This window comes from Chionomys nivalis, chromosome X (genome assembly GCF_950005125.1).
Source record: "Chionomys nivalis chromosome X, mChiNiv1.1, whole genome shotgun sequence".
In the NCBI taxonomy this organism is placed as follows: Eukaryota; Metazoa; Chordata; class Mammalia; order Rodentia; family Cricetidae; genus Chionomys; species Chionomys nivalis.
The window spans coordinates 32,403,185-32,427,470 of NC_080112.1; positions in this window are offsets into that span (position 1 = coordinate 32,403,185).

The following is a 24,286-nucleotide window of genomic DNA, read 5'->3' on the forward strand; positions in this document are numbered from 1 at the left end:
ACTTCTCCTCCCCCTAGTCCATTCCCCCTCCCTCTCGATACTGAAGAGCAGTCCAAATTCCCTGCTCTACAGGAAGACCAAGGTCCTCCCACTTCTATCTAGGTCCAGGAAGGTGAGCATCCAAACAGGCTACGCTCCCACAAAGCCAGTTCATGTATTAGGATCGAAACCTAGTGCCATTGTCCTTGGCTTCTCATCAGCCTTCATTGTCCGCCTTGTTCAGAGAGTCCAGTTTGAACCCATGCTTATTCAGTCCCAGTCCAGCTGGCCTAGGAGAGCTCCCAATAGATCAGTTCCACTGTCACAAACGGAGAAAACCGGCCATTCGGGCTGTACAAGAACAAGCAATTGATGTCCCTTCAGAGATACCAACAGCCTTGCCTTTAAAATGGTTGACTGAGAAACCAATATGGACAAAGCAATGGCCTTTAGCTGAGGAAAAGTTACAGGCTTTAGAACAGTTGGTACAAGAGCAATTGGATGCTGGACATATAGAAGAATCTACCAGCCCTTGGAATTCTCCTGTATTTGTGGTTAAGAAAAAATCAGGTAAATGGAGAATGGTGACAGATCTCAGGGCTATCAACAAGGTTATTCAACCTATGGGGCCTCTGCAATCTGGAATTCCTTTGCCCTCTTTATTGCCAAAAGGATGGCCTCTCATAGTTATTGATTTAAAGGATTGTTTTTTCACTATACCTTTACAAAAAGAAGATAGAGAAAAATTTGCCTTCACAGTGCCTACTTATAATAATTCTCAACCTTCGAGGAGGTACCACTGGGCCGTCCTCCCCCAGGGTATGTTAAATAGCCCCTCCCTGTGCCAATATTTTGTGAATCAACCATTGCAAATAATACGCAAGAAATTTCCCAAATCGATAGTATATCATTACATGGACGACAATTTGTTATCCGATTCAGACATGGATACCTTGAACAGACTGTTTGAAGAAATAAAAATACTTTTACCAAAATGGGGATTGCAAATTGCTCCTGAAAAGATTCAGAAGGGAGATTCTGTTAATTATTTAGGTTATAAAATAGGTTTACAAAAAATTAAGACACAAAAGGCACAAATTCGGAGAGATCGCCTACGGACTCTTAATGACTTTCAAAGACTATTAGGGGACATTTCCAGTCTACGGCCAGCTATTGGGATAACACCTGATCTAATAATTCATTTGAACAAAACCTTGGATGGTGACAAAGATTTAAACAGTCCCAGAGAATTAACAGCTGAAGCAGAAAAGGAACTGACGATGATTGAGGAAAAATTACAACAGGCACATGTGGATAGGGTAAATCCAGAGCTCGACTGTATTCTCGTCATACTACCATCAAAAATTTCCCCTACAGGAATTTTAATGCAGAGAGATAATATTATCTTGGAATGGATCTTTTTACCACATAAACCAAGTAAGAAACTGAAAACTTATATAGAAAAAGTCTCTGAGTTAATTATAAAAGGCAAGTTGAGACTTCGTCAACTAGCAGGCATAGACCCAGCAGAAATTATAGTGCCTTTCACTGCTGATGAACTAAAGAAATTATGGGAAGATAATGAACCATGGCAAAGAGCTTGTGCTAATTTCTTGGGAGACATTAATAACAACTATCCAAAAAGCAAGAGGCTTAACTTCATAAAGAGAACTTCTTGGATCCTTCCTCGAATCGTCCGTGATACTCCAATAACTGGAGCCCATACGCTCTATACTGATGCCAATAAATCAGGGAAGGCAGGTTACAAATCAGAAGACTTGGGTAAGGTGGAACAAAGTCCTTATGATTCTGTCCAGAAGGCAGAATTATATGCCATTCTTATGGTGCTAAGGGATTTTAAAGAACCTATTAATATAGTTACTGATTCACAATATGCAGAAAGAGTTATTTTACATATTGAAACTGCTGAATTTATACCTGATGATACAGAACTAACCTCTTTGTTTATCCAGGTGCAAGATTTGATTAGGAACAGGCTTTGCCCTATGTACATAACACACATCCGATCCCATACGGGTCTGCCAGGTCCTCTAGCACAAGGTAATGCAGAAATTGATCAATTATGGATTGGTAGTGTGCTACAAGCCTCTGAATTTCATAAAAAACATCATGTTAATAGCAAAGGTTTGAAGAAAGAGTTTTCTATTACATGGCAACAAGCTAGGGAGATTGTAAAGAAATGCCCTACTTGCTCTTTCTATAACCAAACGCCACTGCCTGCAGGGGCTAATCCAAAGGGCACCCAAAGGAATGAAATCTGGCAGATGGATGTGTTCCACTTTGCAGAATTTGGCAAATTAAAATATGTTCATCACACCATTGACACGTATTCAGGCTTTCAGTGGGCAACGGCTTTAAGTTCAGAAAAAGCTGATTCAGTTATCACTCATTTATTAGAAGTCATGGCTATCATGGGTATACCTACACAAATAAAGACAGATAATGGTCCTGCTTATGTCTCTAGGAAAATGAAACGGTTTTTTGATTATTACAATATCAAGCATGTTACAGGTATACCATACAATCCTACAGGTCAAGCAGTCATAGAAAGATCAAATCGAACTATAAAGGATATGTTGAACAAACAGAAAGGGGTGGAAAACACCCCCAGAAATAGGTTACATAATGCTTTGTTAACCTTGAATTTCCTCAACGCTAATGAGAAGGGAACATCGGCTGCAGAAAGACATTGGATAATGGAAAAGTCTACTGAACTAAATCAACCAGTTTATTTCAAGGATGTGCTGACCTCACAATGGAAGGCAGGAGATGTGCTGCGTTGGGGAAGGGGATTTGCTCTTGTCTCCACAGGTGAGGAAAAATTGTGGATTCCATCAAAATTGATAAAGGTTCGTTTTGATGAAGAGAAGCCAGTTGGGAAAGATAAATAACAATTCAATCACATGGATGGCAATCATACTGATGGTAAGTAATACAAATAGGTTGGGGGCAGGGTTCTCTTCTTATCTCCACAGGAAAATACCCATCTTCAAAGAATTTAAGGTACCCCTAATATTTAATTACTGATGGAGGGACTTGTTCTGTAAGTATTAATTTATATATATATATATATATATATATATATATATATATATATATATGTCTTAAACTTTCTTTGCTTTTCCTCATATCTATGTCTTTCTTTATATGTCAGTATATGTCCTTGTTGTTAATGTTTAAATTTCCCATAACAAGCAACAAATTTTCCTACAGTAATCTTTGAAGTTTCCAGGATGAAGATGGGGCCCCACAACATCAACTCCATCTGGTTTTTATGACGTCATGATTTTTTTTTAAAGCACTAATATTAGACCTGTTTTTTGGTACCAACTACAAGAGACAATTTCGAATGGTGCACATTTTTGACAACACTCTGGTCAGACCTTCTCAAAACGCTCTGAGACTAGTTACAATTTTCTTAGGTCAAAGGTTAATTTGGAAATTTTACCATCATTTGCTTTCACAGGACCCCCTAAGAAGAACGTCGCCCCCATGTCAGCTAGAAGCAATCTTAGAGGACGGCATCCCCTCTCCCAACAGAGTTTGCCCTCAGGGTTGGGGACATCTTTTAATGGTTGGTTTAGGGTTGAGGGGATGGGGTGATATTTTTTTTTGGAAAAAAAAAAGAAGAAGAAGAAGAAGAAGAAGAGGAAGAAGAAGGGGGTAACTGGTTTTTTGGGATGATTGGTATTTGTGAATTACTGTCTATAGAAAATTGTACTGGTACTGTTTCTTGTATATTGATATGTTGAATATTGAATATGAGTGTTCCTACCTCTATTTTTGTATGAGTATGTTTATAACTTTGTCCATATTGTATTGATACATCTACCATATTACATTGTACATTTCTACCTCTGATACTATGACATTGTTTACAGTTGAAGATCATTGTCTTCATATATTGCACAGTTGTTTATTCTTTTAGTCTTCAAAGTTAGATAGGTATTGAGAATTATATGTTTGTCATATTTATTTTTAAGTTTATCAGGTCTTTTAGTTACATAGAGATTATATTTAGTATAGATAGTATGATCTTCAGCCTCTTCGAAGAGCTGTAGAAAATGGCCTTTAATCTAACCTAAAATTTCTATGCCAAAGAGACACAATTACTCCTGGCAACACCACTCTACTCCCGAGAGAACGTTGAGCACCAAAGACACTCCACTGGGAGCTTGTCTTCTTGGCAGAACTGGCCTTTGGGTTAAGAAAAGCCCATACCTCAACTTCTGACAAAGATACAGAATATCCCTAAGTGGATGAAACAGGATTGTCTTATCTTGCCAAGACAGGGTAGGATAGTCCTAAGAAAGTTCCTTGCCTTTAATAATGGTATGCCAGTTATGTTAGGCCTTAGCCAAAGTTGGTTGACTCAACATTGCAAACGAGACTTTGGGTGATTGCCCAGGTAGTCAGTTGTCTCTGTCAATTGTTGCACATTTTGGATGTCTCTCGATTGTTAAGTAATATTTATTCCCTTCTCAGATCTTTGACGGAGTTGAAGATTATATAATTGTAGTTACTCTCTATGTTATTTAGACTCCTTGAGATAGAATGTTTAGCAAAAGTTTTGTTCTCAATATTGTTTGTTATATTTATTATTTGTTATTATTGTATATAGTTGTATTTGGTTTGGTTCTATCTTATTTAGACAAAAGGGGGAGATGTAGGGACATAGCCCCACCCATTGGGGGCGTGTTCGCTTCGGGCTAATGTTTACGGATAAATCTGCCGGGCGTGAGCCCAGCAGCCCTTTTTTCTTTTGCTCCGCTTTTCCAGTGCTCCGCGGGAACCTGTGGTCCTGTAAGTCTATTTCCTTATTAAAGCTGTATATATCTATATAATCTGTCTACATTCATTTGCGCCGCCACAGTGAACAACAACAAAGTGTTCCTGTGGGGAAGTTGGAGGAGTCATAAAGCCTTACATGGACCTCTGGGTGTACTGCTTATTTTCTGTTTCAATCAACCATATTTATAAAAAATATGCATTTCTAACTGTTACCTACTGGATTCTTTTGCAGATCATATCACTGGTTTACTGCTGAAATTGAACTTTTATAAAGTCCTTGGATCTGGGTATCTCTGGTAGATAGCTGTGTGAGAAATGATAGGACTCCAGACACCATAAAGGACATGCTGCAGGAGGATAAGAAGGTCAATCTTATCATTTGAAGAAGACTAGAGGAGCTATAGTCCTTAGAAGCACTGACTGCTCTTACAGAAAACCTGGATTTAGATTCCAGCACTCACATGGGGGAACAGAACCATCTGTAACTCCAGTTCTAGGGTATCTAGTGTCCTTTGTGAACATCTGGCATGTACGTGATACATGTGTAAGCAACACACACACGCATGTGGGCACTCTTTCTGTTTTTCTCTGTCTGTCTCTGTCTGTCTGTCTGTCTCTGTCTCTGTCTCTCTCTAACACATACACATACACACACACACTGAAATATAATTAAAACTTCTAAAAAATGGTTTTTGAAAAATATTGTTAGGAAGGGAGGATGAAGTATTTCTGTGAAGGATGCCTATTGGCAACTTAAGCCCACACAGTTTGTTGTCCTGGGTGGAATATTAGAAATTGTCACAGTTATAATGTCCTAGTTGCTTCTGTGCTTTAATCAAAAGGGTTAAAGAAACCTGAGGAGTTATAGAGGAAAATGGAATTAAATAACCTGGTCTTGGTAGTACCTGAACTTGAAACCAAAGCTGTATCTTAGCAGAAATTTGGTGTGTATGGCATTATAGATATGAGTAGAAGCATGTGAAAATTAAAACGAAAAAAAATATATATTTTAGATTTTCCAGAAGCAGTAGATTTTCTAACGATTTTTATTGAGCTCTACATTTTTCTCTGCTCCCCTCCCTGACTTCTCCCCACTTCAACCCTTCCTCAAGGTTCCCATGCTCCCAACTTACTCAGGAGATCTTGTCTTTTTCTCCTTCCCATGTAGATTAGATCTATGTAAGTCTCCCTTAGTGTCCTCATTGTTGTCTAAGTTCTCTGGGATTGTGGTTTGTAGGCTGGTTTTCTTTGCTTTATGTTTAAAACATAAAGCAGTAGATTTTTTTATAACCAGAAAAAAATAAGAACTACAAAGCTTTAAAAAATGTGGGAGAAAATAAATGTTGATAATGATAAAATTAAGTAAATTTCAGTTTTTTCTGATCTTACCTGAGTAGTAGATAGTGAAAAACAGGATCCACATTAGAGTTTTATTGTGTCTCCCTATGCTCTAACTGTGTTCTCTCCTGCTCGGTTCCCACATTCATTAAGTCCCAAAGAAAATCACACAGAGGTGTACATTATTTCTAAACTAATTGGCCCATTACCTCAGGCTTCTTATTAACTCTTATAACTTATATTAGCCCATTATTCTAGTATATATTAACCACATGGCTAGTTACCTTTTTCAGCTGGACAATCACATTGTCCTTCTTCTGTGGTTGGGACAGGACTGCAGAGAGAGCTTCCCTCTTTCCATAATTCTCCTATTCTCATTGACCCACCTCTACTTCCTGTCTGGTTGTCCCGCCTATACTTCCTGTCTGGCTACTGGCCAATCAGCACTTATTTAAAACATAATTGACAGAATATAGACAATTGTCCTGCACCACTTCCCCCTCTTTTTTTCTTTAAACAAGTACATCCATAGTCCATTTTGGGGGAATATGGGCTTAGTTTTCCAGGCTACTTCTTGCTGATTGGGGGTGCTGATAGTCTTATAGGGACCTAAAGAAAATTTAGAATTATGATCAGGTCCTGACTGAAGTATCTTGTGTGTCTTGATCATGTCAGGCAGCAGTCTTGAATCTGTTCTGGATGTAGAACTCGTACATTTGGGTCATCTGTTCCTACCTGAGATTTCTCAGGTGGTCTTCCTTGACCAAACCTGATTTTTCTTAACTCAGAATGAATCCATAGCCTCTCATTTCCTGTGGAAACAAAAGCAAAATCTCTTCCCCAAAGTAACCTATCTTTTGACTTCAATTTTGAAGTCAAGGTATTTTCAAATACCTATCTTGGATTAATTTAGCAGCATTTATAAACAAATATCTTTTAGCAGCTGCTGCTTCTTCTTCTTCAGCATTCAAACAATTCAAAGAAAGCACAATAACATATAGTATCCATATTCTGTGTGTATTTTCCATCTTTATGTGGCTTTACTTTAACCTCTATTTCTTTTATTTTTACTTTTACTTTTTGAGACAGGTTCTCTGTTTTCCCTGTTTTTTAGCTCTGAAACTGCAGAAAACCCAGTTTGGGGGGCTTATTTATCTTAGTTTAGGAAGTTGTGGTTTTCTTATATGCAAAGCTATAACACAATACATATTCTCTGTGTATTTTCCATCTTTATGTGGCTCTACTTTAACCTCTATTTCTTTTATTTTCTTTTACTTTTTGAGACAGGTTCTCTGTATATCTTTGGCTGTCCTGGAACTCCCTCTGTGTAGAAGGAGCTGCAGGCAGGCCTGCTTTTCATCCTGCCCGGTTCCCGCATGGTTAGTTTTACACCTGAAATAACAACACACAAATTGTATTCATTTAAACACTGCTTGACCCATTAGCTCTAGCCTCTTACTGGCTAATTCTCACATCTTGCTTTAACCCATATTTAGTAATCTGTGTAGCACCACGAGATGGTGGCTTACCGGGAAGATCCTAACCTGCCTCCATCTCAGAGAGGAGGGCTATGGCATCTGCCTCACTGCCTTCTTCCTCCCAGCATTCCATTCTGTCTTCCCCGCCTAACTATGTTCTGATCTATCAAGCCAAGCAGTTTTCTTTATTAATTAACCAATGAAAGCAACAGATAGATAGAAGACCCACCTACATCACCTCTGTAGACCAGGCTGTCTTTGAACTCCAGAGATCCATCTGCCTCTGCCTCCCAAGTGCTGGGATTAAAGGTGTGCACCACCACAACTTGAATTCACAGAGGTCTGTCTGCCTTTGCCTCCCAAGCTTTGGGATTAAAGGAGTGTGCCACCACACCTTGAACTCACTTAGGTCTGCCTGCCTTTGTTTACCAAGTGTTGGGATTAAAGGTATACTACCACACTCAACTACTTTAATTCAGACAACATCTAACTTTTGTTTGCTAAACTCTTTTCCTTTGCTATCATCTCTGATCCTAGATCTCTGATTTAGTAGAAGCAACTGAGTTTTTAAAAATGTATTCAGACACATTTACTTAAAAATAATTTCCCATTGGTTACCACACACTTTTCATGCAGAAATCAAACATGTTTCAGTGAGGTAAGACATGCAGTGGTTAAAAGGTACAGAGAACACTTCATCTTAAATATCTACTAGAAAAAAGTGTGTTTAGTTTCTTAGAAGCCTGACAAGAAGTCCTTAATTGCTTAAATATAATTGAGAAATAAACAGCTATGTGTTATATTTACATGGTAACCCATGGTTCCTCAATGTGGTTGTTCCTCAGATATTTGTTCCAGGACCCATGGACATATACTGAAACCTGTTAATGCTTCTATTCCTTATGTGCAAAGCATGGTATATTTTCACAGAGCCACATGCATCCTAGTGTTCTTTAAAAAATATGTAGATTTTGTATATTATACAATGCAACATATATAGTTGTTATTATTATATTCCTTAGGACAAAATAATTAAAATTTGTATATTGTTGGTATAGATTGCAATTTCCTTTCTCTGAATATTTTTGATCCCCACTTAGTCAAATTCATGAATTCAATACCTGACAATACAGAAAGCTAACTGTGTACTAATTGAAATAACATTATGACAATGCTATCCAAATGGTGAGCAATTGAGTTTATACTTATGGATATAGCTTCACATATAAGAATACCACAGCTTCCTAAACTAAGGTAAATAAGCCCCCCAAACCGGGTTTTCCACAGTTTCAGAGCTAAAAAACAGGGAAAAGTTTGACAAATAGACTCTCCCTTGAAATATTAGTAAAAGAGAAATACTAGAGAAGTCCTTTTGACATCGTACAAGGTAAAGATATGAAAGGTTCAAAGGATACTACTGAGGAAAATGAACATCAAGGTAATGTCTAGGGAATCAGGTGCTTATGATGGGGAACCTTAGACCGCCTGGGAAACTCTTTTTGAATGAGCGTGTTTATTATGTGTATAGAAACTCAAAGTGAAGGAATAAATAGCAAGTGGTAGGTAGGTAGGTAGGTAGGTAGGTAGGTAGGTAGGTAGGTGGGTACATAGATAGCAATATATCATCAAATTGGGTGTTCAACTGGGTAAGCCCCAATGCAATTGTAGCCCTCAGCTGGAGTTCCTGGTAGAGTCCTAAGCAGGGTAGGGTTGCCCCTCAGGTGAAGCTTCTAAATAAAATAACAAATGACATCAGGAAGGTAACATCATCAAATTAGGGGCTTACAAGCATCCAGCGGAGACCAACTGAGGAAACTGGGGTATTCAGCTGAAGTTCCCAATTGAGCTTTCTCTCCATGATGAGTTTCCCATGGTTGGGCTTCCAGCTTCTCTGTCCCAGTCTAGGCATACTTTTTTTTTTCAAGTTTAAATGTTTTATGTATGTTGATATTTTACCTGAATGAATGTCTGTGTACTTTGCTTACCCGGTGCCCATGGAGGCCAGAAGACGATGTTGGTTTCATTGAAACTGGAGTGACAGGTGCTTGTGGGCTACTTACTATGTGGGTACTAGGAATTAGACCTGGGTCCTCTGCAAGAGAAGCCAGTAATCTTTACTGCTAAGCTGTAACTCTATTCTCACCACAAGTACACTATAGATATTTTCATATCATATTCACCCATGGTTCACCTTTTAGGTGCTCTCAAAGGTGCAATGTTTCTATTTGTGTTCTGCCTTGTGGCTCTCTTTAATCCTTGTCACTGAGTTAGAACCAGCTGGTTCCCAAACAAGGGGCCCTGGAAGGTACTCTGAAGCAAACATACTTGGGTCTGTAATGGGAAGAAGGCAATTCTGCTTCCAGAGTCAAATTATCAGTGAGATCACACAGTATATGAAAATTACCAGTGTAATATACATTATACCTTTTGTTCTCAACTTGCAGACTGCTGCCTTCTCCCCATGTCCCCATTTGGCCTTTTAATGAGTGCACCAAAAGAGAGAAAGTGAGCTCTTTGGTTGAGCTTCTTATAACGATTCTAATCCTAGCTGATATGGGTTCTTTCTTATTCCTTCATGTAAACTTAATTACTTCTGTAATAGTCATATTTTCCAATGTAGTCACATGGGGGTTAGCTCTTTAATATATGCATTTAGAGGCGATCTGGACATTCAGTACAGAGCATGGACCAAAAGAGGAGTGAACAGAAGAGCAGCCTCACTGGGAGCTCTGAGAACAGAGGTAAGGTGTCCTGTTCCCTGGGCATATCCAACTGGACCACTTCAGGTCAAGTAGGCCAGTAGAAAGGGAAACTGCCTTCCCTATCACCCACTCACCAAAGGAAGCCTGAGCATGGCGAACAAAGACTGTACACTTGAATGAAAACATTCTGCGATGCCAAACTGTGGCTGAGTGCTTCTCTACACTTTGACAGAGCTAAGTGAGCCTGAGACATGGGGTCAAGTAACTCCTACTTGAAGACTAGTGTCATTTAGAAAATGTAATAGGAAGAAGGTCATGATAGTCCCCAGATAACCTTTACAGATTACAATTCCCTTTTATTAAGTGATGGTCTCAGAAGCCAAGAAAACTGCAAACCACTAAAACAGTCAGTCTCCTGGAAGGACTTGGGTTGGAAAAACCTAGCGTGTTCCACAGGCCATTTTAAGACATTGGCTACTGGTGGAACAAATAAGGATACAAGAGATTCTCTTAAATGTAGAAGTATTAGCGTGTTTTGTTTTGTTGTTTTATTTATCTTCTCAGCACTGTATTTAGTCATGTGTTTCTTCATTTACCATTTATCCTAGTGTTGCTTTCTCTTTCTGTGATAAACACCACGACCAAAAGCAATTAAAAGAGAAAGGATTTATTTCACCTTACAATTTATAGTTCATAATGAAAGGAAGTCATAGAAGGAACTCAATGCAGGAATCTGGAGACAGAGACTAAAGCAGTGAAGGCGTAAGTAATAAACAATCCCACACCAGTCTGGAATTATGATTAATAGGGTGGTATTTATTTAAAGGGGAAAAAACTTACAGATCACCGTCCCAGACAACAGCCCTCTGCGCAATTAGGAAGAAGTCTAGCCGCCGGAACCGGAGCAGGAAGTAAAAAGAGCGAGGAGGGAAGTAGCCGCTTTTTTAAAGGGAAAGAGACCACTCCCCAATGGGCTGGTATCTCAGCGGCTATTGGCTGGAGGAGCGGAAGGACCTCCTGCAACAAAGCAGAGTTCTTAGAAGAATGTTTCTTAGTGTTTTTTCCTCTGGCATGCTCATCTTGCTTGCTTATAGTACCAAGCACCACCTTCCCAGGAGTGGTATTCTGTCAGGGCCCACAGATGTGAGTCCATTTCACCTTGACTAGTGGTCAGAGAGTTTGAGCTTGTTTTGCTCTCTCAGAATTGTTGACTATAGGTGGCTGACCTAGGGTGTAGTTAATTAGTATTTTGAGTATAGCGGTATATTTGCTCTATCTGGAACAAAGGTTGGAGATGCTCTGTCTATTCTTTGTATCATGTTATAGAAGTCTGTTGCCTCCTCCTCCCTTTGAGTGAGTTATAAAAAGGAATGGAAAATAAGCAAGAGCAGATTCAGGGTTCAATATTCACAGGATTTCCCTCCTGAGGCTATTCTGTTTTGTCTCTTATTTTTCTCTTATATCTTTTTGTTATAATTCTAATTTAATACATTTCCCTCCAAGAAAGAATGTATAAACCAGACAGGACCCAACAGCAGACTTCGTGGTCCAACATAATGGCAGCCCAACATGGTGCCCCCAACATTTCTGCCCACAGTATACTGGGCCTTTGCACATCAATCATTGGTCAAAAAATGCTCTACAGATTTGCCTACATTACAATTTGAGAGGTATTTTCTCAACTGAGGTTCTCTCTTTCCCTATGATGACTTTAGCTTGTGTCAAGTTGCTTTAAATAAATAAAAAAAACTAACAAGTCACTGTTCACTTGAAGGAGAGAATTCTATAACTAAGTCGGAGAATGGCACGTGTCCAGGACATCCTACAAAAATATTTAGATTGAATCTCATAAAGGGACTGGTAAGGATGTGGGAGATGGTTGATAAGGATGAGAGGAGAAAAGAGAATGGGGATGGGGCATGGACAAATTTTAATATATATATGAATCTGTCAAAAAACAAGATTGATCAAAAAATAGAATTTATAAACCACAGACATTTGGGATAGAGAGGTTTTGTTGTGGGAGATTGACCTGAGAACTAGAGAATGCTTTGCAAAATTCCTGGCCTCAGTTCATTAGATGATTGTAGTACTGATACCCAATTATGACTACCAAAATGTCTCCAGACATTACCAGTATGGTTGAGGACTGTTGGCTGCTGGTGCCTCATAGAGACTGCTTATGTAACCAGATAAGATAGCAATATTTCTTACAGTTAATTGGAACATTAAATAAAGCTCCAAGACTAGGCTAGAGCTAAAAAGGAAATGTAATATAATATGTCACAGGAAAAAGTCAAACCAATGTAAGTCAGTTTCTTACTAGAAAAAATGGAAAGTTTAAAAATACTTTTCAACTGAAGAAAAGCTATAAATTTATTCATTATTGAATATTATAATAAAATCATCTGATCAGACGGTTTATTTATTTTTTATTTATTTATTTTTTTTATTCTTTTTACTTAAAATTTCCAACTGCTCCCCGTTTCCCATTTCCCTCCCCCTCCTCCCACATATTGCCCCCTCCCCCCGCTCCCCTCCCCCTATCCCCACTCCACTTCTCCTCCCCCTAGTCCATTCCCCCTCCCTCTCGATACTGAAGAGCAGTCCAAATTCCCTGCTCTACATGAAGACCAAGGTCCTCCCACTTCTATCTAGGTCCAGGAAGGTGAGCATCCAAACAGGCTACGCTCCCACAAAGCCAGTTCATGTATTAGGATCGAAACCTAGTGCCATTGTCCTTGGCTTCTCATCAGCCTTCATTGTCCGCCTTGTTCAGAGAGTCCAGTTTCAATCCATGCTTATTCAGTCCCAGTCCATCTGGCCTTGGAGAGCTCCCAATAGATCAGTTCCACTGTCACAGTGGGTGGGTGCACCCCTCGTGGTCCTGATTTCCTTGCTCATGTTCTCCCTCCTTCTGCTCCTCATTTGGACCTTAAGAGCTCAGACGGTTGATCCAAATTGGGTCTCTGTCTCTCTCTCGATCCATCGCCAGATGAAAGTTCCTGTGCCATTCTCCTTGGCCTCTCGTCAGCTCTCATTGTCCACCACATTAAGAGAGTCCGGTTTTATCCCATGTTTTTTTCAGTAGCAGTCCAGCTGGCCTTGGTGAGCTCCCAATAGATCGGCCCCCCTGTCTCAGTGGTTGGGTGCACCCCTCATGATCCTGACTTCCTTGTTCATGTTCTCTCTCCTTCTGCTCCTCATTATAACCTTGGGAGCTCAGTCCGGTGCTCCAGTGTGGGTCTCTGTCTCTATCTCCATCCATCGCTAGATGAAGGTTCTATGGCGATATGCAAGATATTCATCAGTATGATTATAGGATAGGTTCATTTCAGGTTCCCTATCCTCAGGTGCCCCAATGAACTAACTGGGGACATTGCCCTGGGCTTCTGGTAGCCATTCCAGGTTCAAGTCTCTTGCCAACCCTTAGGTGGCTCCCTTAACTAAGGTATGAGTTTCCCTGCTCCCCAATCCAACCTTCCTTTACCCCCAATCACCCCGATTCCCCCAGTTCCCCTCATCCTCTCCTTCACACTTTTCTCTCCCCATCTCCCCTCATCCCCATCCCACCCCACCCCCCAAGATTCCCATTTTTTGCCCATCAATCTTGTCTATTTCCCATAGCTGTGAGGATATCTATATGTTTTTCCTTGGGTTTACCCTCTTGTTTAGCTTCTTTAGGATCACAAATTATAGACTCAGTGGCCCCTATCCATGGCTAGAAACCAATTATGAGTGAGTACATCCCATGATCTTTTTTGGGGTCTGGGTTACCTCACTCAGGATCGTATTTTCTATTTCCATCCATTTGCATGCAAAATTCGAGAAGTCATTGTTTTTTACCGCAGAGTAGTACTCTAATGTATATATATTCCACACTTTCTTCATCCATTCTTCTATTGAAGGGCATCTAGGTTGCTTCCAGGTTCTGGCTATTACAAATAATGCTGCTATGAACATAGTTGGACAAATGCTTTTGTCATATGCTAGGGCATCTCTTGGGTATATTCCCAAGAGTGCTATTGCTGGGTCCAGGGGTAGGTTGATCCCAATTTTTCTGAGAAACCGCCACACTGATTTCCAAAGTGGTTGCACAAGTTTGCAGTCCCACCAGCAATGGATGAGGGTACCCCTTTCTCCACAACCTCTCCAGCAAAGGCTATCCTTGGTGTTTTTGAATTTAGCCATTCTAACCATGTATACTCACAAATGTTCCATATTTTCCCATAATAAAATAAATTTTGGATTTAGGGTGTTGGTTATTGAACAAGAGTGCTTGTACAAATAGAACGCAAGTTCAGAGCTCATGACCAATGTAAAAATCCAGACAAGGAGCAATGGTCTGAGCTCTTAAGGTCCAAATGAGGAGCAGAAGGAGGGAGAACATGAGCAAGGAAATCAGGACCACGAGGCGTGCACCTACCCACTGTGACAGTGGAACTGATCTATTGGGAGCTCTCCAAGGCCAGCTGGACTGGGACTGAATAAGCATGGGTTGAAACTGGACTCTCTGAACATGGCGGACAATGAAGGCTGATGAGAAGTCAAGGACAATGGCACTAGGTTTCGATCCTAATACATGAACTGGCTTTGTGGGAGCTTAGCCTGTTTGGATGCTCACCTTCCTGGGCCTGGATGGAAGTGGGAGGACCTTGGTCTTCCTGTAGGGCAGGGAATTTGGACTGCTCTTCAGTATCGAGAGGGAGGGGGAATGGACTGGGGGGAGGAGAAGAGGAGTGGGGATGGGGGAGGGGAGTGGGGGGAGGGGGGAATGTGTGGGAGGAGGGGGAGGGGAATGGGAAACGGGGAGCAGTTGGAAATTTTAATTAAAAAAGAATAAAAAAAAAAGAAAAAAAAATCCAGACAAGGTCACATGTGTGCCTGTAACCCAAACATCTTGAGGGGTAGATGTGGTAGAATTGCTGAGGTTTTCTCTATGCCAGCCTAGTTCCAGATTCAGTGAGAGAAAGAAATAAGGTGGAGGGACTGGAGACATGGTTCAGTGGTTAATATGACACCTGCTGTTCGTACAGAGGGTCTGGGTTTGAATTCTAGCACCCACATGGTGACTTGCAGCCATTTATACTTCCTATCTGAGGGCATATGGTGCCTTCTCTGACCTCTACAGGCACCAGGCACACGTTACACAACATGTATGCATACAGGCAAGTATTCATGCATATAGATTAAATAAACCTGAAAAAAGAGAAATAGGATTTAAGAAAAAAAAGATAGAATATGGAGAGTGACAAAGTAGAACACTGAGTGTCTTCTATATGGGAACACATGTGCACACACACACACACACATGCACACACACTCACTGTGGTGGTTTGAAAGAAAATGCCCCCCAGAGGGAGTGGCACTATTAGGAGCTGTGGCCTTGTTGGAGAAAGTGCTGTTGGGGATGGGCTTTAAGGTCTCTTTTTCCAAGTTTCACTCAGTGTGACACTCAGTCGACTTTCTGTTGCTTGCAAGATGTAGCACTCTCAGCTCCAGCACCACATCTGCCTGCACACTCCCGTGCTCCCCATCTTGATGCTGATAGACTGAATCTCTGAAACTGTAATCAAGCTACCCCAGTTAAATGGTTTCCAGATACGAGTTTCTGTGGTCATGGTGTCTCTTCACAGCAATAAAACTCTGATCATGTGACAAGATGATCTGCTTTTGAAAGAATATAATATGCTAGAGAACTTCAAGATGACTCAGTGGGTTAAAACAATTTACAAGCAAGTCTGACTACTTGGGTTTGATTATCAGAAAGAGCTAGATGTCAAACAATACATTAATTCCAACAATATTGTAATTCCAACATCCCTAAAGTGAGATGGATGATAGGTGAATCACCCAGAAGCCCTTGGGCCAGCAATCCTATGTTATGTGCTACAGCAGCAGAAAAAGCAAGAGAGACCTTGCTTCAAAAACCCAAATAGAAAGAAAGAAACAGCCCCTGAAAAACTGTCTTTTGATCTACACACACACACACACACACACACACACACACACACACACACACACTATGAGGACCTGACTTTACAAACTCCATTTTAAAGAAGGGGCTTCATCTTAAGCAGCGGACTGATCTCAGCTCCAGAAATGTGCTGTGATAGTGGAATTTGATCAGATATCCTAAAAATAGCCAATTAAGGAGATGGGGAGCAGGGTCATAAAATTTAACGAGGTCCAGATGTTCCTAAGAGGCATCCTGTCTTTGAAGATACCTTGTCAGTTATTAATGGCTCTTTGTTGGGCTTCTGGGCCCCAAAACTGACCAACAGATTCAGAAACTACTTTATCATCTGCCCTCCTTACCCAATCCCAAGAAAACAGGACATGAACTTCCCTGATTACAGAATTTCCCCTTTAAAAGTTCTCCCTTTTCCCAGCTTGGCACTGCACTTCTCTCACCCACTACGTTGGTGTCCTTGAGGTGCAGTCCAAACTCGAGTTTGTATGTTAAAAACCCTCTTGTGGTTTATATTGGAATCGGTTCCATGGAGTTTCTTTTTTTGGGATAAGTAATTTGGGCATAACAACACACACACAAACACACACACTGAACCATGTGCATAGCAACACTCATACTCAGACACATTAAAATAAAAGAATATGATACTTTTATTATTAAATATATCATATCTTATTTTCCATGTATGGATGTTTTTCATGTATTTGTGTATATGTACCATTTGTGTGTATTGTGTCGTCAGAGGCAGAAAAGGGCATCAGATTCCCTGGAAATATAGTTACAGATGGTTGTGAACTGCCATGTGTTGCTGGAAATCAAAAACCTGGGTCAATTACAGGAACATCAAGTGCTCTTAACCACTTTAGCCCCTAGTATACCATTGTTTTCATTGCTTACATTTCATTTTAGAAACTCCAGAACATCAATTTCTTCTCTATTTACTCTCAGACTAACTTTAAGAAGTTTGTTGTCCTTGAGGCTAGAGAAATGATTGGTGATAAGAGCACACACTGATCTTTAGAGGGCTGGAGTTTGGTTCTTAGCACCCAGGTTGGGTGGCTCCCAACTGCCTGTAACTTTGCCTCCAGGACATCTAAAGTCCTCTATCATTCTCCATGAGTACTTACACCTACATAGCACATTCGCACACACAAATGCTCAGAAATAAAACTGAAAAAGATCATTAAAAGAAGAATTCTATTGTTCTTGCTGGTGGAATTAAATGCAGAGTAAGCATACAATTAGGTATTTCCTCTATGTGTGTCAGAGAGGAGGAATTTTTGAAATGTTTAATAGAATTAACTTCTCATAGATACACATACCTTGCCCCTAAACCAGATTATAGACCTAATATTGGAAAATAATTGGTGATTTATGAAGTCACAGTTGCCAAGATGCTTTTCATTCTATTATATATATCTATTATCTTTCTCTTGTGCATATATATATATATATATATATATATATATATATATGTCTGTGTGTGTATGTATATATACATTATAAAAGTCTCTAGGCTAGCACAACAAATCCAATGCACTCTTCATATAACAACACATTTTTAAACAATTCTACTTTAAACAATATTTGCTTTGTCTATTAAAATAATTCTAAATGAAAGCATAGGCAGAAATGCAAGATGTTTCCATGATGTCCAAAATAGAACTTCAAATATTGCCACTGTATCCATGAAAACTCCCTGCAATGGCTTCCCAGTCAACATCTTCCTCTTACATAAGGCTGCCTGTTTCTGTCTCCCTCACTAGACACACCCCTAGCACTCTAGAGAGCAATAACTGTCTATTATTTATCTATCCAGCCCTTTTCTGATATTCAGTGCCCAACATATTGTAAATGTTCTCAGTGGCTGTAGAATATATTTTCCATTTTATGGGATTCAGTGTGCTGGTGTGTTGTTGGTTTAGTATGGGTCTGTTTCTGAAACAGATGCTCCTTTTCATCCATAAGTTCTTCCAGTAAATACAGACTAGAAGAGATATAAGTTGCACCCAAGATGCTTAGATTTAAAATCTATGAGGATGATATTGGAGAATGTGTGGGAACAGGAAACAGTTCTCATTCAAAAACAGAAAGGACATTAAGTGTTCTAAAGTAGGCTTTTATTCCCTGGTGTAAGGCTCATCTTGTCAGCTACTTGGGAAGCTGATGCAGGATAATTGCAAATTAAAGGACTGCCTAGGATACATCACAAGTTAAAGGTCAGACTGAGAAATGATGCAAAATAAAAATGCAGTTGTACTTCAGTGGTAGAGCACTTACCTATCATGTGTAAGACCTTGTGTTGAAGGCATTGTCAAGACTGTTATATAAATAAGATTTTTAGGGTATATTGGGGTATATTAGCTGTGAAAAAGGATTTTTTCATCATGACATCTCTTTCTTTCTCTCTCTCTCTCTCTCTCTCTCTCTCTGTGTGTGTGTGTGTGTGTGTGTGTGTGTGTGTGTGTATACATTTGTGGAGGCCAGAAGACAATCTTGCTGTTCAACTTTATTTTTCAAGTTAGTGTTTCTTAGGGGCCTGGAGTTCACTGAGTGAACTAATCTAAGTTGACTGTCCAGTAAGACTCAGGGATTCCCCTATGTCTCCTTCCCCAGTGCTGGAATTAAAAACATGTACCACAATGTCTAGATTTTTACTTGGGTTCTGGGGATTAAACTTGATCCTTGTGTTTAGGTAGCAAGCACTGTATGAACAGAACCATCTCTCCAGATTTCATCATAATATTTTGTAAAGAAATCAAATTTTAAAAATACAGTACAGAACATTAAAGTTGTAAAGGTGTTTGTGAGAAATTTGTTGAAATAGAATAGTATTCCTGTAAACTGAACATTGAAAACTACAGAATTTAACACTGAACTACTAATTTGGCCAGTTCAGCTTAGCTAGCAAGATGAGAGCTTTTTTATACCTGTATACATTCCATACAAAACTGTTGAAAAGAATAGCATGAGATCCTGCTGATCCAATTAGGGAATAAAGAAGTAACAAATAGGAATGCCACAGATGAAGGCAAAGCTATCTGTTTAAGGAAACCTCTACTGTAGCTCCCTTGTTGTTTTCCAAAGCATTTGTACATGTGAGAAAACCTCCACCTCCTCAGTCCTCTATGTTCATAGTACTGAGATGCGAATTCTAAGACCCAGCCTCTGTGCAGTAAACAACATGATGTCAGTCCCACAAAACAAATATATCTGTTAAAGACTTACATTTGGAAGTAAAACAAACAAACAAACAAAAACCAGTCTTTGTATGGAGTTTATTTTGGGGTAAATACAGATAAATGCTAAGGCATTTATTTGTAAGCTTAAATTCATGTGTTCAGTTATTTGTTATTATTATTATTATGTGATGTATGTAGTGGTGTGGGGAAATATGCAGAGGTGAAAAGACAGACAGCCTTGTGGAGTTGTTTCTCTTGTTCTCCCCTTTATACGTATTCCAGGTATTGAACTTGGATATTGGGATTTCATGGCAAAGTTCTTACTTGCTGAGACATCTTTTTTTTTTATTCTTTTTTAATTAAAATTTCCAACTGCTCCCCGTTTCCCTTTCCCTCCCCCTCCTCCCACATATTGCCCCCTCCCCCTGCTCCCCTCCCCCTATCCCCACTCCACTTCTCCTCCCCCTAGTCCACTCCCCCTCCCTCTCGATACTGAAGAGCAGTCCAAATTCCCTGCTCTACAGGAAGACCAAGGTCCTCCCACTTCTATCTAGGTCCAGGAAGGTAAGCATCCAAACAGGCTACGCTCCCACAAAGCCAGTTCATGTATTAGGATCAAAACCTAGTGCCATTGTCCTTGGCTTCTCATGAGCCTTCATTGTCCGCCTTGTTCAGAGAGTCCAGTTTGAACCCATGCTTATTCAGTCCCAGTCCAGCTGGCCTTGGATAGCTCCCAATAGATCAGTTCCACTGTCACAGTGGGTAGGTGCACGCCTCGTGGTCCTGATTTCCTTGCTCATGTTCTCCCTCCTTCTGCTCCTCATTTGGACCTTAAGAGCTCAGACGGTTGATCCAAATTGGGTCTCTGTCTCTCTCTCGATCCATCGCCAGATGAAAGTTCCTGTGCCATTCTCCTTGGCCTCTCGTCAGCTCTCATTGTCCACCACATTCAGAGAGTCCGGTTTTATCCCATGTTTTTTTCAGTAGCAGTCCAGCTGGCCTTGGTGAGCTCCCAATAGATCGGCCCCCCTGTCTCAGTGGTTGGGTGCACCCCTCATGGTCCCGACTTCCTTGTTCATGTTCTCTCTCCTTCTGCTCCTCATTATAACCTTGGGAGCTCAGTCCGGTGCTCCAGTGTGGGTCTCTGTCTCTATCTCCATCCATCGCTAGATGAAGGTTCTATGGTGATATGCAAGATATTCATCAGTATGATTATAGGACAGGTTCATTTCAGGTTCCCTATCCTCAGGTGCCCCAATGAACTAACTGGGGACATTGCCCTGGGCTTCTGGTAGCCATTCCAGGTTCAAGTCTCTTGCCAACCCTTAGGTGGCTCCCTTAACTAAGGTATGAGTTTCCCTGCTCCCCAATCCAACCTTCCATTAACCCCAATCACCCCGATTCCCCCAGTTCCCCTCATCCTCTCCTTCACACTTTTCTCTCCCCATCACCCCTCATCCCCATCCCACCCCACCCCCCAAGATTCCCATTTTTTGCCCATCAATCTTGTCTATTTCCCATAGCTGTGAGGATATCTATATGTTTTTCCTTGGGTTTACCCTCTTGTTTAGCTTCTTTAGGATCACAAATTATAGACTCAGTGGCCCCTATCCATGGCTAGAAACCAATTATGAGTGAGTACATCCCATGATCTTCTTTTTGGGTCTGGGTTACCTCACTCAGGATCGTATTTTCTATTTCCATCCATTTGCATGCAAAATTCGAGAAGTCATTGTTTTTTTACCGCAGAGTAGTACTCTAATGTATATATATTCCACACTTTCTTCATCCATTCTTCTATTGAAGGGCATCTAGGTTGCTTCCAGGTTCTGGCTATTACAAATAATGCTGCTATGAACATAGTTGGACAAATGCTTTTGTCATATGCTAGGGCATCTCTTGGGTATATTCCCAAGAGTGCTATTGCTGGGTCCAGGGGTAGGTTGATCTCAATTTTTCTGAGAAACCGCCACACTGATTTCCAAAGTGGTTGCACAAGTTTGCAGTCCCACCAGCAATGGATGAGAGTACCCTTTTCTCCACAACCTCTCCAGCAAAGGCTATCCTTGGTGTGTTTGATTTTAGCCATTCTGACAGGTGTAAGATGATATCTCAAAGTTGTTTTGATTTGCATTTCTCTGATCGCTAAGGAGGTTGACCATGATCTTAAGTATCTTTTGGCCATTTTAACTTCTTCTGATGAGAATTCTCTGTTCAGTTCAGTGCCCCATTTTTTAATTGCGTTAATTATCCTTTTAAAGTCTAGTTTCTTGAGTTTTTTATATATTTTGGAGATCAGACCTTTGTCTGTAGCGGGGTTGGTGAAGATCTTCTCCCAGTCAGTAGGCTGCCTTTTTGTCTTAATGACAGTGTCCTTTGCTTTACAGAAGCTTCTCAGTTTCAGGAGGTCCCATTTATTCAATGTTGCCCTTAATGTCTGTGCTGCTGGGGTTATACATAGGAAGCGATCTCCTGTGCCCATATGTTGTAGGGTACTTCCGATTTTCTCTTATATCAGGTTGAGTGTGTTCAGATTGATATTGAGGTCTTTGATCCATTTGGACTTGAGTTTTGTGCATGGTGATAGATATGGATCTATTTTCATTCTTCTACAGGTTGACATCCAATTGTGCCAGCACCATTTGTTGAAGATGCTTTCTTTCTTCCATTGTATACTTTTAGCTCCTTTATCGAAAATTAGTTGTTCATAGGTTTGTGGGTTAAAATCCGGGTCTTCTATATGATTCCATTGGTCGACTGCTCTGTTTTTATGCCAGTACCACGCTGTTTTCATTACTGTAGCTCTGTAATAGAGTTTGAAGTCAGGGATGGTAATGCCTCCAGAAGTTCCTTTATTGTATAAGATTGTTTTGGCTATCCTGGGTTTTTTGTTTCTCCATATAAAGTTGATTATTGTCCTTTCAAGATCTGTGAAGAATTTTGATGGGATTTTAATGGGGATTGCATTGAATCTGTAAATTGCCCTTGGTAGAATTGCCATTTTTACTATGTTGATCCTCCCAATCCAGGAGCAAGGGAGATCCTTCCATTTTCTGGTATCCTCTTCAATTTCTTTCTTCAATGCCTTAAAGTTCTTGTCAAATAGATCTTTCACTTCCTTGGTTAGAGTTACCCCAAGATATTTTATGCTTTTTGTGGCCATCGTGAAAGGTGATGATTCTCTTATTTCCCTCTCTGCTTCCATATCCTTTGCGTATAAGAGGGCGACTGATTTTTTGGAGTTGATCTTGTATCCTGCCACATTACTAAAGGCGTTTATCAGCTGTAGGAGTTCTTTGGTGGAGTTTTTGGGGTCGCTCATGTACACTATCATATCATCTGCAAATAATGCAAGTTTAACTTCTTCCTTTCCAATTTGAATCCCCTTTATCCCCTTATGTTGTCTTATTGCTATTGCTAAAACTTCGAGAACTATATTGAAGAGGTATGGAGAGAGTGGACAGCCTTGGCGTGTTCCTGATTTTAGTGGGATGGCTTTAAGTTTCTCTCGATTTAATTTGATATTAGCTGTCGGCTTGCTGTATATAGCTTTAATTAAATTTAGGTATGAACCTTGTATCCCTAATCTCTCCAAGACTTTTATCATAAAGGGATGTTGAGTTTTGTCAAATGCTTTTTCAGCGTCTAATGAAACGATCATATGGTTTTTTTCTTTCAGTTTATTTATATGATGGATTACATTGATAGATTTGCGTATGTTAAACCAGCCCTGCATCTCTGGTATGAAGCCTACTTGATCATAACGGATAATTTTTCTAATGTGTTCTTGGATTCGGTTTGCCAGAATTTTGTTGAGGATTTTTGCGTTGATGTTCATGAGTGAGATTGGCCTGTAATTTTCTTTCTTGGTTGGGTCTTTGTGTGGTTTTGGTATCAGAGTTACTGTAGCTTCATAAAAGGAATTTGGCAATGACTCTTCTGTTTCTATATTGTGAAATACCTTATGGAGTATAGGTATTAGGTCTTCTTGTAAGTTCTGGTAGAATTCCGCATTGAAACCATCTGGTCCTGGACTTTTTTTGGAAGGGAGGTTTTTGATAACCGCTTCTAATTCTTCACGACTAACAGGTCTATTTAGGTTGTTCACCTGGTCCTGGTTTAACTTTGGTATATGGTATTTATCTAAAAAAGTGTCCATTTCTTTTACCTTTTCCAGTTTTGTGGCATACAGGCTTTTGTAGTAAGATCTAATGATTCTCTGAATTTCCTCTGTGTCTGTGGTTATGTCTCCCTTTTCATTTCTGATCTTATTAATTTGCAGATTCTCTCTCTGCCGTTTGATTAGTTTGGATAGGGGTTTATCAATCTTGTTGATTTTCTCCAGGAACCAGCTTTTTGATTCATTGATTCTTTCAATTGTTTTCTGTGTTTCTATTTTGTTGATTTCAGCCCTCAGTTTGATTATTTCCAGTCTTCTACCCCTTCTAGGTGAGTCTGCTTCTTTTGTTTCTAGAGCTTTCAGGTGGGCTGTTAAGTCTCCAATGTGTGCTTTCTCTGTTTTCTTTAAGTGGGCAGTTAGTGCTATGAACTTTCCTCTCAGGACTGCTTTCATAGTGTCCCATAGGTTTGAGTATGTTGTTTCTTTATTTTCATTGTCTTCAAGGAAGACTTTAATTTCTTTTTTTATTTCTTCCTTAATCCAGGTATGGTTCAGTAGTTGACTATTCAGTTTCCATGAGTTTGTAGGCTTTCTGGGGGTAGCATTGTTGCTGAATTCTAGCTTTAATCCATGGTGATCTGATAAGATACAGGTGGTTATTAATATTTTTTTGTAACTGTGAATGTTTGCTTTGTTACCGA